Source organism: Nymphalis io, chromosome 6 (assembly GCF_905147045.1).
Source record: "Nymphalis io chromosome 6, ilAglIoxx1.1, whole genome shotgun sequence".
Classification (NCBI taxonomy): Eukaryota; Metazoa; Arthropoda; class Insecta; order Lepidoptera; family Nymphalidae; genus Nymphalis; species Nymphalis io.
The window spans coordinates 12,405,561-12,419,657 of record NC_065893.1 but is presented as its reverse complement, the minus strand read 5'-3'; the positions used below and the strand labels follow the sequence as shown (position 1 = coordinate 12,419,657).

At 34.1% G+C, this 14,097-nt stretch overlaps 1 protein-coding gene across 3 annotated transcripts in view; it reads right to left on the bottom strand.

The window, feature by feature from the left end:
• LOC126768944 (protein GDAP2 homolog) overlaps positions 1-14,097 on the bottom strand; it is a 92,514-nt gene that overhangs the window by 24,315 nt on the left and 54,102 nt on the right. The window lies entirely within an intron of this gene.

Below are 14,097 nucleotides of genomic sequence, written 5' to 3'. Positions count from 1 at the left end.
AAAAGGTTACTTATGTATTTTTTTAGTATAAACTAACTCAGTGTTGGCTCGGTTAAAGTCGAATGAAACCGATACATGGTGGTAGGGTTTTGTGCAAGACAAATGTAGGTACTAGGTCCCACCCAGTCATATAGTCTTAGTATTATTAGGCTCCGGTCTGAAGAGTGAGTCGGTTACAGTAATTGAAGGCACAAGGAACACGCCATCATAGTTCCTAAGGTTGGCCGGTTCTTGCCAATGTCTATGGGCGATGCAGACCACTTACCATCAAATGGCCTATTTGTCAGTCTGCAGTCATTTTAAATAGAAAAAAAAATTGTATTTATAATGAGAACGTGTGTGAATGAAAAACGCGTATGTAATGCGAGTAAGGCTATTGGCATTGAACTCAATAGCCTACAACTATCATTCGCCGCGGTCTACGTTTATATTACATACAACTTGACCTGATATCAAACTATATTTATCATTATATAATCTGATTTTAACTCGTGAGGGTCCAGTGGTTAGCATACGTGAATATTTCTGGTTTTTAGTATAACAGGTTTATTCTAGACCAGCGTGCTACATCCTAGACCGTGTTGTTGCTTAACATTAGGCAATACAACAGTAATATTAAGGATAAAAATATGTATTAAACGATGATTACGGGTTCTAATCAAAATTGTCATGTGTTTAATTTGTATTTATATTTATTTTGTGCATGTGACCGATTATAATCTATGACATGTGTATCCACGAACCCACATTGGAGCAGCGTCTTGGAATAAGCTCCAATTCTATTCAATTTAACCCAGCAGTAGATCATATGGCTGATACTTTTATATAATCAAGTTTAACTAACATTATTTATTCTCGGCAAATAACGTTACGAGAAAACTACGGTTCCCATCGTCATGGAACCGATGCGTTGGAATCACGTCACCAACATACCTCGTTAAACGCTTACGATTCGTATAGTATTAAGCTGATAACAATCTCTCGAAAGGTGAACTTATTTGAGACAAACCCAACTTATATTAATCGATAGTCTAACGTATAAAAACTTATATGTATGACTTTCATATATATGGTGAAGGAAAACATCGTGAGGAAACCTGCATGTGTCTAATTTCACTGAAATTCTGCCACATGTGAATTCTACCAACCCGCATTGGAGCAGCGTGGTGGAATAAGCTTGGACCTTCTCCTCAAAAAGAGGAGAGGAGGCCTTTAGCCCAGCAGTGGAACATTCTCAGGCTGTTACGGTTACGGTTTCATATATGAACAATATCTATAAATACTAATCTTGAAATTATGAATCAATAAACATGTTATACACACGCTAAGCTCACGAATAGTTTATTTATTGAAATCGATTCTCGGTCATACAGTAATTGCAAGGACTTTTTTTGTAAAATTAATGTATTTGATCATAATGCGCTCTATAAATCTTTGTTGTGTACTTATACAAACCAGTAAAAACTAGATTGAAGCAATTTGATGCGGATATATCTGGAAATGTTATACGATTTTAGGCTATTTTTATTATTTTGTAACGTTATAGCAAGAGATAAATATAATTACTAAAGCGCTAATAAATTACTCAATCTATTCCGTTAAAATGATTTGTCCTCGCGAAATCTTATTATATCTATTTATTTGATGTATAAAAAATCTTTAGAAGAGAATGTCCTTTCTATTGAATTTTAATTTATCTTATAAATCAGAAATATTATGAATTATCAAAATATCTCAAATTCATTTGAAATCGCGATAAACTTATTAACGATGTTTAAAATAAGAACAAATAATTACAGAATTCTATAAACGTACACAGTAACTTGATAATAACATCCTGGGACATTATTCACACACGGCCATCTGATCCCAAACTAAGCAGAGCTTGTACTATGGAAACCAGACAACTGATATACTACATATAATAATTTTTTTTTGTAAATACATACTTATATAGATAATTACACCCAGACTCAGGACAAACAAACATGTTCATGCACACAAATGTCTGTCCTGGTTGGGAATCGAACCCACAACCTTCGGCGTGAAAGGCAAGTATCTACCAACCACGCCAACCGGCCCGTCAAACACAACAACACACACACGACCCCTGGTTTGAAACAAAATATTATTCAAAACTATTCCATCTATCCATTCCAATTCTAAAGACCAATAATATTACCAAAAAAAAAAAAATATACAAACAAAGAATAAACATAGTTATTAAAGAAAAATAATAAATTAAAATAATTATTTAGCTGTTCAAATAATATGCAATAGATACTTTTATTTTTCGTTAAGTAAACGAATCGTTTTTCAATACCGTAACCGTGCTTAACTGTTAACGGAGCATTAATAGTTAGTATTAATACTTATTAATTTGTTTTATATTTAAACAGAATATCGCATAGTATTATCTTGTTATTATTCAGACAATGTTTCTCGTTTCAATTACTTTGCTATTCAACGAACAAATCTCTTCGCTAATTGTTAATTTATTATTTAATTTGCGAAACGACGAGAATGAAACACGAATTCTGTTTTATTGTATCGTATTTAATCTAAAAAAAATCATAGTAAGTATAAGCTTGGGATTTTATTGTCACTTAGAATGTCATGTGAATTAAATAGAAAGTTCTAAAACATTATAATACATACACAATTATACGTTGTCGTATGTAATTTCAGTTAGCTATAATAGACTCATTAAAAATAAAACGAAGCAATTAGCTTCACATGTTGACGTTATAGACACGAATCAACGATAGACGAAAACATTTAATCCATGAATTACGTACTTACGCTTGTTCGAAATATTTTGCCAAAATACTATCCTATTCGTTATTTTACAATAGCTTTCTGAAGATTGATTTTCCTGTTTAGCGTGGGAGCGAATGGAACAAAATGAAACCCACAAAAACACAAAACACAAGCACTCGTTAAGAACGTATGGTACTAATTATACAGTTACAGTTTTTTTTTTTAGTTATCAATCGATGCGGTTCGAGCGTGCGTCCTCGGCGGCGGTCACGAGTCGACTGAAAGGGCGCAGTGAAATGCGCGCCGCGTCGCTTCTCAGGGTAAAATTTTTCCAGTTATTTTTCGATGCAAATCTTCAATCTTAACGATTATATAGGAATTTAGTGCTGAGAAAGTCCAAAAATATAACACGAGTATCGTCATAGTATTGATACGTTTTTTCACTGGTATTACTTTTTTCAAGCAAATAAGGATCGATAGCAATATTGATGAATATTTGCATATATAAACAGACATTGGAGTGTTTTTAATTAATACCAATGGCTATGTATATAAGATGCTTTGCCTGACCGCCTAACGTCTGCCCGCCCACACTAGGGCGGTTTTCTTGATCGATCGCCCGACGGATCGCACAACGAGTCCTTATAAACATTGTATTGTATGACGTTATGACGTCACCGCCAATTATATTCGTACGACGGAATTCGTTTTCGTGACCTTCAACTTGTTACCATATAACTCAGCAGTTAAGATTCCTTTATAAAAACGTCAACTTACTGCATTGTTGCACAAATAATAATTAAATTTCTTAAACTAAATAACAATAAATGGTTTTTTTTATTTAATCATTAATTTAAATAATCCGATGAATAAGAACATTGATGTCCAGTTATCTCTTAAGGAATATTTGGGTATATATGAGCAGCAACCGATGTTAAAGATGCATGCGCGCATGCTCGGGATATTCAAAAACTTAATTATAAGTTAGGCTGGGTATTAAAATGAATAAAATTTATTAATACCCAGTTTAAAACAAACACACACAGACTTACTAATACATTTATAATATTAGAATAAAATACTTTTTTCACAACAATTAATATTGCATTGAAATAAAATAACAATTATTTATATACACATGATATATTACTGCATTCTAGGTATATAAATAACATGATAAAGGATTCAATACTCGAAAATAGTTAATATATATAGTTTTAGTGAAAACATCGAAATATACGTACGTGTATATAAGTATTTGACGATATTATTTACTGTTCAACCTATTCCGAGCACGTTTCCAACGTCACCACGAACTGGTGACAATGATAAACAGTTGTTTATTAAGGTGACAATTTTTGTTTTCTAATAAAATAAGAGTTGGATATAAGATTGGTGGTAGGGCTTTGTGCAAGCTCGTCTGGGTAGGTACCACCCACTCATCAGATATTCTACCGCAAAACAGCAATACTTGATATTGTTGTGTTCCGGTTTGAAGGGTGAGTGAGCCAGTGTAATTACAGGCACAAGGGACATAAAATCTTAGTTCCCAAGGTTGGTGGCGCATTGGATATGTAAGCGATGGTTGACATTTCTTACAATGCCAATGTCTAAGAGCGTTGGTGACCACTTACCATCAGGTGGCCCATATGCTCGTCCGCCTTCCTATTCTATAAAAAAAAAAAAAAAAGATTGTCATTGCGGTAAGTCACGTGACTTTTGGCGCGTGTCACTAATGTGCCGTTACATGGCTGGCCTGTCTCTACAGGTCTCCTTCGCTTTGACGTTTGACGGTACTGACAACGCCTTCAGCCTTGGTCGGGCTTCGATCAAACACTACGTATGTACTATACATAATGAGTACATAAAGTTATTTTGATAGATTAAAAGATTAGTCTGCTAAAGTTTACACTTACTCTTTAGGATTGCAGCGTAAACATTAATATAATATACATGTACATTACCAATGTCTGTAGACGGTGGTGATCACATACCATCGGGTGGCCCGATTGCCTAGCTATTTTGTAATATGTATACTATCCTTGGGAACTAAGATGTTATGTCCCTTGTGCCTGTAGTTACACTGTTTCACTAACCCTTAAAACCGGAGTACAACAATACAAAACGAAACCAATCTACTTGACAATCGTATTGAACCTGTAGACATTACTGTATTAAGATTGATCGATTATATTATTATAAATATTTGTTTTTCTTGTAATATTAAACGACCAGTATTCTTTCAATATAACGAGGATAGGATAGCAACAGAATAAAAACTTAGGAGCAAAAATATTTTTATTACATTTCAATATGGAAGACAGTTATCATATGATAGGTCGAAAGTATTTTAATACTTATTAATTATTGATTAATGTTAAATATAACGTTTGTAAGTTTTTTGTATGACAGCATTGATAGCAGGAAGTATGAAGCCTATATTAGGAATATTCGAAAAAAACTTCTCACGTCAGTTGCCATTCATCATCATAGTTATTATTTAGCCAATCTGAGTCCACCGCTACCAAAGTTGGCATTAGAATAAATAGTAAGCATTAGCTTGTTACTTTTGTTTTTATTTGAATTATTTATATCGAAAAATCCTTATCGAGTGTATTCGTAATACACCATTTATTTTTTGTGAAATTCAACCGATTATTATAAGACATAGTCAAACTAGACTTAACTTCGGAATCAATCGTGTAAAATAAAAAAAACTAAATTGAGTTGATAATGTCCTCCTGACCAATTTCGACCACGGCGGCCAATTCCAAGATAGATTAACCAACTGCGTAGGATAAATTATAGTACACAAGTGTGTACGCAAATACAGATGCATTTTCTATTCCATCACTCTCATAATCCGATGGAACAGCAATCCGACACGACCGGAATGAGTTCAGGTGCAGGACCAACGACTTGCCTCGCACGTGCATGTTTGATACATGTGCCAAAAGCACGTATGTTGAGTGTACTCACTTCTAAATTTCAGACTCCGGGCTGCAAATGAGAATCTTCGACAGAAAAACCCAATATATTATTATCGGCCCAACCTGGGGTGAACCCAGGACCTCGGGATCTGCGACCTTATATCTAGCCACTAGAATAACGAGGCAGTCAAAATTGCCTTAAGCCATCAAGGATCCCAATTCTGCTAAAAAGATGTATTAAATGTCAAAGGTGAATAATATCCTTTCGTCGTCATGTTACTCTTAAACGGTACTACCCTTGTAAAAATAGGTTTAACAATGTTTGTTTCCAACAAAACCAATCGTGAGATATTTGAACGATCTTCAGTATCATTTTTATATTTAAGACAACCTGATCAGTATATATATAAAAAAAAGCCGAGATGGCCTAGTGGTTAGAACGCGTGAATCTTAACCGATGATCGTGGGTTCAAACCCGGGCAAGCACCACTGCATTTTCATGTGCTTAATTTTTGTTTATAAATCATCTCGTGCTTGACGGTGAAGGAAAACATCGTGAGGAAACCTGCATGTGTCTAATTTCATTGAAATTATGCCACATGTGTATTCTACCAACCCGCATTGGAGCAGCGTGATGGAATAAGCTCCAAACCTTCTCCTCAAAAGGGAGAGGAGGCCTTAGCCCAGCAGTGGGACATTAACAGGCTGTTACTGTGATCAGTATCTAAACACTGATCATAATATCAATTGAGATTAACGGTGTTAATATAAATATCATAACAACAACTAACGCCCCCCCCCCCCCCCCTATACACACATGCAAAGCTTCGGGCGAAAACTAGTATCAATCTAAAATGGAACACTGAAACAGAACATAATAGACTTAGACATGCATTTGATGTCATGTTATAAGCAGAATGAAATTCAATAGAAAACCATTTAACTAAGAAGCCGATCGGCGACGTTCGCTCAACAAAGTGGGACACGGATATTGTAGCGGCCTTCGGTTCTCTTGAAAACTAATTGAAAACGACTTCTAGTGACACGACATCACTAAAAGGCTTCACAATTCGTTATTTTTTATCTTTTTTCTTTAGTTACGTTTTTCAGATCTATTTTTACTTAAGCACGTCGGTTTGTTTGTTAGTTAGTAACGGTCACCAGCCTGCTTACGAATGCCGCTTGGAATGGGCTACCTAGTGATAAGTGGTCACCACCGCCCATAGACAATGGCACTGTAAGAAATATGAACCATACATCGCCAATGAGCTAACAACCTTTAGAACCATGATATGTGCCTTTGTGCCAGTAGGAACACAATTGTGCTAAATATTGCTGTTTGACGGTAAAATCTGATGATTGAAAGGTACCTCCATGGGCTCGCAAAAATCCAACACGAGGTAAACCACAAAATTATAGATTTACTACATACATAAAATGCAAAAATATCGTTTAAAATGTTAGTTATTATACAGCCTTTGTTCATCTTGTCTCAATATTTACTTTACGAGATAAGGGTGTCGTCACACTGCGGATTGTCGCATCACGTGTGGTAGGATGTCACAGTTAAATTTAAGGTATACAAGATAATTAAAATAAAGTTGAATAATTATTTGATTTTTTTAAATTAGTAAATGATCAGTGTCGTATCGAATTTAAGCACTTTATCATTTTGAAATTAACAAAGCATTTAAGACATGATATCTGAGATTTATGTTTAAGTTTTGTCATCATTCAACATTTGCTTGCACTTATCTCAGTTAGTATAATTATTTTTATTTTTAAGTCACCTCTATTAGCCATTCACCTTTATTTTCATATCCCGTCACTCCCTGCTTGCACATGGCAACCCTCACATTTGACTTTTTTACTACAACTATTCTATGTGGAAAATCCATCTTTTTGCATTACATTATATATATAAGCAGTGCCATATCATAACTTTCCATTCGATATTCAAATTTAATTTATTAGTTGCCAAGTTTAAAAAATATGTTTTTAATTATATTATGAAGTATACTTAAGGGTTTCGTTTTAAAATATTCGAGATAAGAATCAACGTCTCGCGGACAATGGGTAGTATTAAAAATCGCCAGATCATTATAAACAATACGAGATAAAAACTATTTAGCGATAAGAAGCTCAAAAGTACTCATTGTGATAATTATTCGGTTTATATTGTTACATACGTTTTACTGTTTAGTTTGTAAATTACATGAATTCGAAACATAAAGAGTATTATAATGTTTTTTATCGCTTTCTCGCTTCCAAATGTTGCTTCGCTAGTGAGGGTAGATTAATATTCATGAGGTCACCGCGCTAACGCCCATTTCGTTATCTCTGTCATGAACTCCGCCACTATTGTCTCGAGGCTAGCTTATGTACCTAGATCACGTTTTTCTGTATCGGTTTTGATACGCTTTTTATTCGACTGTCCAAAAGAGGGTAATATTTCTAGGGTTCATGTATGTATGAATGTATGCATCTTGTATCGTTAGAATCATGACATAATACCGAGTGATTCATTCAGGGCAGTCGTGTTGTATACGAATATTGTGGGTCCGCACCGAATATTGTAGCAAGCACCATTGAGTTTTCATGTGTTAATAAACCATATCGTGCTTTGTACTGACGAAAAACATTTGCACGAGTCTAATTTCAATGAAATTCTGCCACATTTGTAACTCCACCAACCGGTAGTGGAGCAGCGTTGTTGAATAAACCTTTTCAAGGAAGAGGTCTTATCCCAGCGGTGGGATATTAGCAGGTTTAACTTTAGTATTTTTTTACAGATACAAAAAATATCTAATAAAATACGTATACACAAATTACAGCCTCGCGAAATAGTAATATACAAAAATGTCTAAATATACACTAAACCACCTTGAAATATAGAGTAATCACCAGCCTACAAGGCTGATAGCACAATTCCTAATTTAAATAAATCGTTACTTTAACGTAAAAACTTTAGTTTTATAAACGTGAAAACTCATTTGTTTGTTTAAATTGATAGCAGATGATCTTGGAACTTTGTGAGAGCAATGTTAAGTTGTAGTTATATAGATAGTTCATACTATCGCTTACGATTATAAATATTTAACGGGAAAAGTGATGTTTTCAATATTTTCAAGGTTTCAGCAGTTCTCGGTAGCAAAATAATGTTGACAAATGTTTAAAGTTCTTCCTTAAGTTGGATTGTGTGAGTGCGTGTGTATAGTTTTTTTTTGTTTTATTGCCTTATATTAAAATTGTCATTTCATTAACTTATCATTCAATTTAGCTTATTTAAATTAAAAAAAAAAACAAATACTTTCTCTAAATTTGTGAAATAGAAAATTTAAAGTGTAGATAGATAAAACCACATACGGACTGATCTTTGGTTTCAACAGTAATAAGCAATATAATGGAAACTGTGATATTGAACCCCCAAGTATAGGTCAGTTTATCCTTTTTATTAATTGCTGGACGCGTTACGCGTTTCTCCCAAGTGTGAGGGGGTGGGGAGTTATATGAGATTCACCGGTATCCAAGACACCTTCGCCCGAAAATAAGAATACCTACTAAAAAACCAGCGGTACCATCTCCGTCTTTCCGAAGAACGCCATGGTATCGCTAGCGCATGCTACCGTAAAGAGGTCAAACAACAAACAACAATGAAAAATATTATTTTGTGACTAAGCATAACCAGAGAATTTTGAAACTAACCAACTAACATTCATTGAATTTTATTACATAATTATATTTACTTCCTATATAATATTTTACTTGTTAATAAGACGAGATTCATAGAATAGACATTGTATATAAATTTAACATGAACTATTAATTAACATATAATAAACTTGACGTAAGTACATTTTATAAGATAATCTATGTAAGACAATATACAAAACACGCAAGTTATGCTGTACAATGCGCGTCGGCGGATATACTAATGAGGCATCAGCAATTAATATGCTTAGAATACCTAAGCCGTATACAGTATATTATATTCAGTCATTTACGGCCTGTAAACTTATCGAGTTATAAATGTTAATATTATATAAATATATAAAAACAGCAGCAACATTATAAGAATAGAATACTATATTTTTTTTTATAAATTCATACCCGTCTGTGTAGGTGCCACTCATCATGTGAGGCCTTCTAGACCGATTTCGGCCACGGCGGCCAATCTAAAGAGAGATAAGCGCAGGTGAGTGTATAGTGTGTGCGCAAACACAGGTGTATTCTCTACACCCTAGCTCGCATAATCCGATGGGACAGCAATCCGACACGATCGAAAAGAGTTCAGGTGCAGGGCTAACGGCTTTAAGTGCTATCCGAGACATGAGAGTGTACCCCTTCCAGGCCCCGGGCTGCTACTGAGAATTTTTTGACAAGAAAACCTAATAATTTTTAATTGGCTCGACCTGGGAATTGAACTCAGGACCTCTGGGTCAGTGGCCTTATATCTAGTCACTAGACAAGCGAGGTCGTAGTCAGAAAAACAGCAGCAACATTCTAAGAACAGAAAACTACATTATTTTTTTATAAATTCATGCCCGTCTGTGTAGGTGCCACTCATCATATATTCTGCTGCCAAACAACATTATAATACAAAATATTATATTGTTGTATTCCGGTTTAAGAGTTAAGTTAGTTAGTGTAACTACACCAATCTTAGTTCCTAAGGTTGGTGGCGCATTGGTGATGTATGGTATATGGCTATATTTTTTTACATCGCCAATGTCTCTAGATGGTGTTGATCACATACCACGAGGTGACACATTTGCTTGTGGTGTACAAGTACAAGTGATAGCCGAGATGGCCTAGTGGTAAGAACGCGTGAATCTTAACCGATGATCGTGGGTTCAAACCCGGGCAAGCACCACTGAATTTTCATGTGCTTAATTTGTGTTTATAATTCATCTCGTGCTTAACGGTGAAGGAAAACATCGTGAGGAAACCTGCATGTGTCTAATTTCATTGAAATTCTGCCACATGTCTATTCTACCAACCCGCATTGGAGCAGCGTGGTGGAATAAGCTCCAAACCTTCTCCTCAAAAGGGAGAGGAGGCCTTAGCCCAGCAGTGGGACATTAACAGGCTGTTACTGTTTACTGTTACTGTACAAGTATTTCATAAAAAAAAAATTGTTGCAGTCCCATTTTAAGGTTTTATAAGCAACATATGAAAAAATTAAACAAATTTTTGCTAATAAAAGTTCTTTGTAAATATTATGTGTGAATAAATGAGAAAATTTTAGCGAAAATCCCTTTGATCCGTTAAGTCGTTACATTTAGTTCATTACATAAAAAAAAAAATTATACAACCCGAATATATCTAAATGGTTATACATAGCTTTTCAAGAATAAAGAACTTATACAAAAAAAAACAAATTTGTTAATAACTAATGGAATGCACTGCGCATGTTAGTCGACACATGATGTTTTATGCATGTGTTATGCAAACATGCAGATTTCAAAAGTACATCGACAACTTCAAGGTTTTATTCTTTTTTTAACCGTTTCATTCCAATTTAATGTTATATATTTATTCTTAATAAAACTATTTGATTTTATTTCAGAAACGGATGCGCTTTTTTTAATATATATATACATACATATGTACATATTTGTCTATATATATGTACATATTTATTTATATATATATATATATGTACATATTTGTCTCTTGGAAATAAACTAAATGTCCTAGTCGTAGACAATATTCTTTCTTTTTATTACAGCGTTTAAGCAATTAAGGACAAAAAATAGGGTTATCTTAGAACAAATTAACATATCGACAAATTATTCCTAGAATACGAAACGAAAAATTTAAACAGATTTTAATATCGGAAGTTCCTGCACATTCGTGTAATTTCTTAAAATATGATTCAAGTGGGCCTTGTACTATATTCGTTTAATACGCATTTCATTCGACGCTGTTTGTTTTCATTCAATCTATTTTCGACAGTTTTATATTCAGCTAAGTGCAAATATGAATGACGCCCACTGAAATGTTCGTGTATTCGTGGAATCATTCGAACGTTGGCGTCAAATTTTAATCCTTTGTTATAATGTAGTTAGTTTTCGGAAAATTTTCGTTCAATACATATAAATTTATTTCTAGATTATTTGAGTAATGCGTCAGACATATAATTTCAAAAACCACACGATATTACTACAATACTTTACTTTTACTAATACACTTTAGGACTATTACGATATTTTTAATATTACCATGGTCACAACACTCATAGACATTATTACTCTATGAAATATAAACACTGGCTAATCACCAGTTACAATGCAAATACGGTTTAGTATATAAAATATGTCTTTCTTGTGGTTTACTTGTCGAGATGGCCCAGTTGTAAGAACGCGTGAATCTTATCGGGTGGTTCAAACCCGGGCAAGCACCTCTGAATTTACATGTGCTTAATTTCTGTTTATAATTCATCTCGTGCTTTTCGGTGAAGGAAAACATCGTGAGGAAACCTGCATGTGTCTAATTTCATCGAAATTCCGCCACATGTGTATTCCACCAACCCGCACTGGAGCAGCGTGGTGGAATAAGCTCCAAACCTTCTCCTCAAAAAGGGAGAGGAGGCCTTAGCCCAGCAGTGGGACATTTACAGGCTGTTACTGTACTGTGGTTTATGAACCTTTGATAACTCCCAAGACGAGATCCGTGCAGAATAAATACACCAATAAAACGGAAACAAGTATATACCTAGTTACCAAGGTTGGTGGCGCATTGGTGACGTAAGCGATGGTTTAAATTACTTACAATGCCAATGTCTATGGGCGTTGGTGACCACTTACCATCAGGTGGTCCATATGCTCGTCCGCCTTCCTATTCTATAAAAAAAAAATAAGACTGACAAATAATTGAAACATGAGAAATTACTTAAGAAGGTTTTGTTAACAATTTTAAATAATAATAATCTTTATTGAAATAGTTTTTGTACATACATTCAAAAGTACACAAAACTAGGAGGACTCGTATCTTCGGGGCTAGTGTCATTCCATACAGTCAAATGATTTTATGACATCAATTCAAAGTAATAATAACGTTGGTAATGTAACTGAGCATCACAAAATGTCGCTATATTTATGATTCATCAGATTGACACATACGATAATCACATATTATAATAAGGCTACTGACTATATTAAGGCTGTTTATCCGATAACACCCGCCATCTGTCAAAACAAAACGTTCTATGAACATGCATCAGATGAAATTTTGCGCACGTCTCCCGTTTCACTTAACATCGAAACGAACAAATCTTTTCTAACGATTGTACGAAATGCGCCCTAAATTTATAAATTATTGTTGGTGATAGATGAAAGTAAGATATGTTGAAATAATTCCGTGTCGACGTGCGAACAAACATTCTATTGAAATCAGTGTATAGTCACTGGTTTCATTAAATTGTTTGTTGTTCGCTGATTGTTTGAGATACGTGTTGACGTGAAACTGATTCCTGACAATGTTTATTAATTCTTCATATATATCTATATTAATATTATAAATGCGAAAGTAGCTCTATTCGTCTGTTACGCTTTATGACCAACAACGCCCTCCCAGCTATGCGAGTAACCGCGGAAACTAGTTAACTATAATTTAAAATATAATTTATATATCAATAGACGATCCCATACAGGCCAAGTAAATAAAAAAAAAATATTTTATTTTTTGTGAACTACACCTAATGGAGTTACCTCTAAAATTTTATTTCATATGGCACATGAATGCATGTACAGCAACGTGATATTTTCAAACAAATGGATATTCGACAGCTACCGCTGTCGATACTTTATCTACGTAAGAAAAACCTAAAGCGAAATACTGTAATAAAATTAAACCATTTCTTGAATTCTCATAATATTAAATTCTCCAAACTGTTATTCGAAGTTATTTGTGACAAATGTGTTGCCAGTTTCGTCGAAGACAAATATTTGCTTTCATTTTATTTGTACGCGGATTCTCTCTGATGTGACGTTTTAATGACACAACGGGGACGATATGATTTTTAATCAACATTGTTGTGAGCGGCTCGAGGTTAGTTATTTATAATTTAGAAAATAGATTCGAGACACGCTATGATAATTAAGGCAACGTGCGTATCAGTTGTTTTCCTCATTGAAAGAAAAATGTCATGGTTCTAATGGAATAGTAATCATTTCCTTAACGAATTATTTTTTACTAATTTTATTTATCTATATATATGAAAAGGTTTAGACAAAACTTTTTCTCCTCTGTTTGTCGACATTTTTTTTTGTTTGGTAGCCGTTGACTTGCTATAGTGTTATCAAAAAAAAAATGAGATACTAGTGGAAACAAATTAAAGAAAATGTTTCCCTCAAATTTTATAACCTCGTTTTTTATTTATATCATATTTTTAATTTCTAGTTTT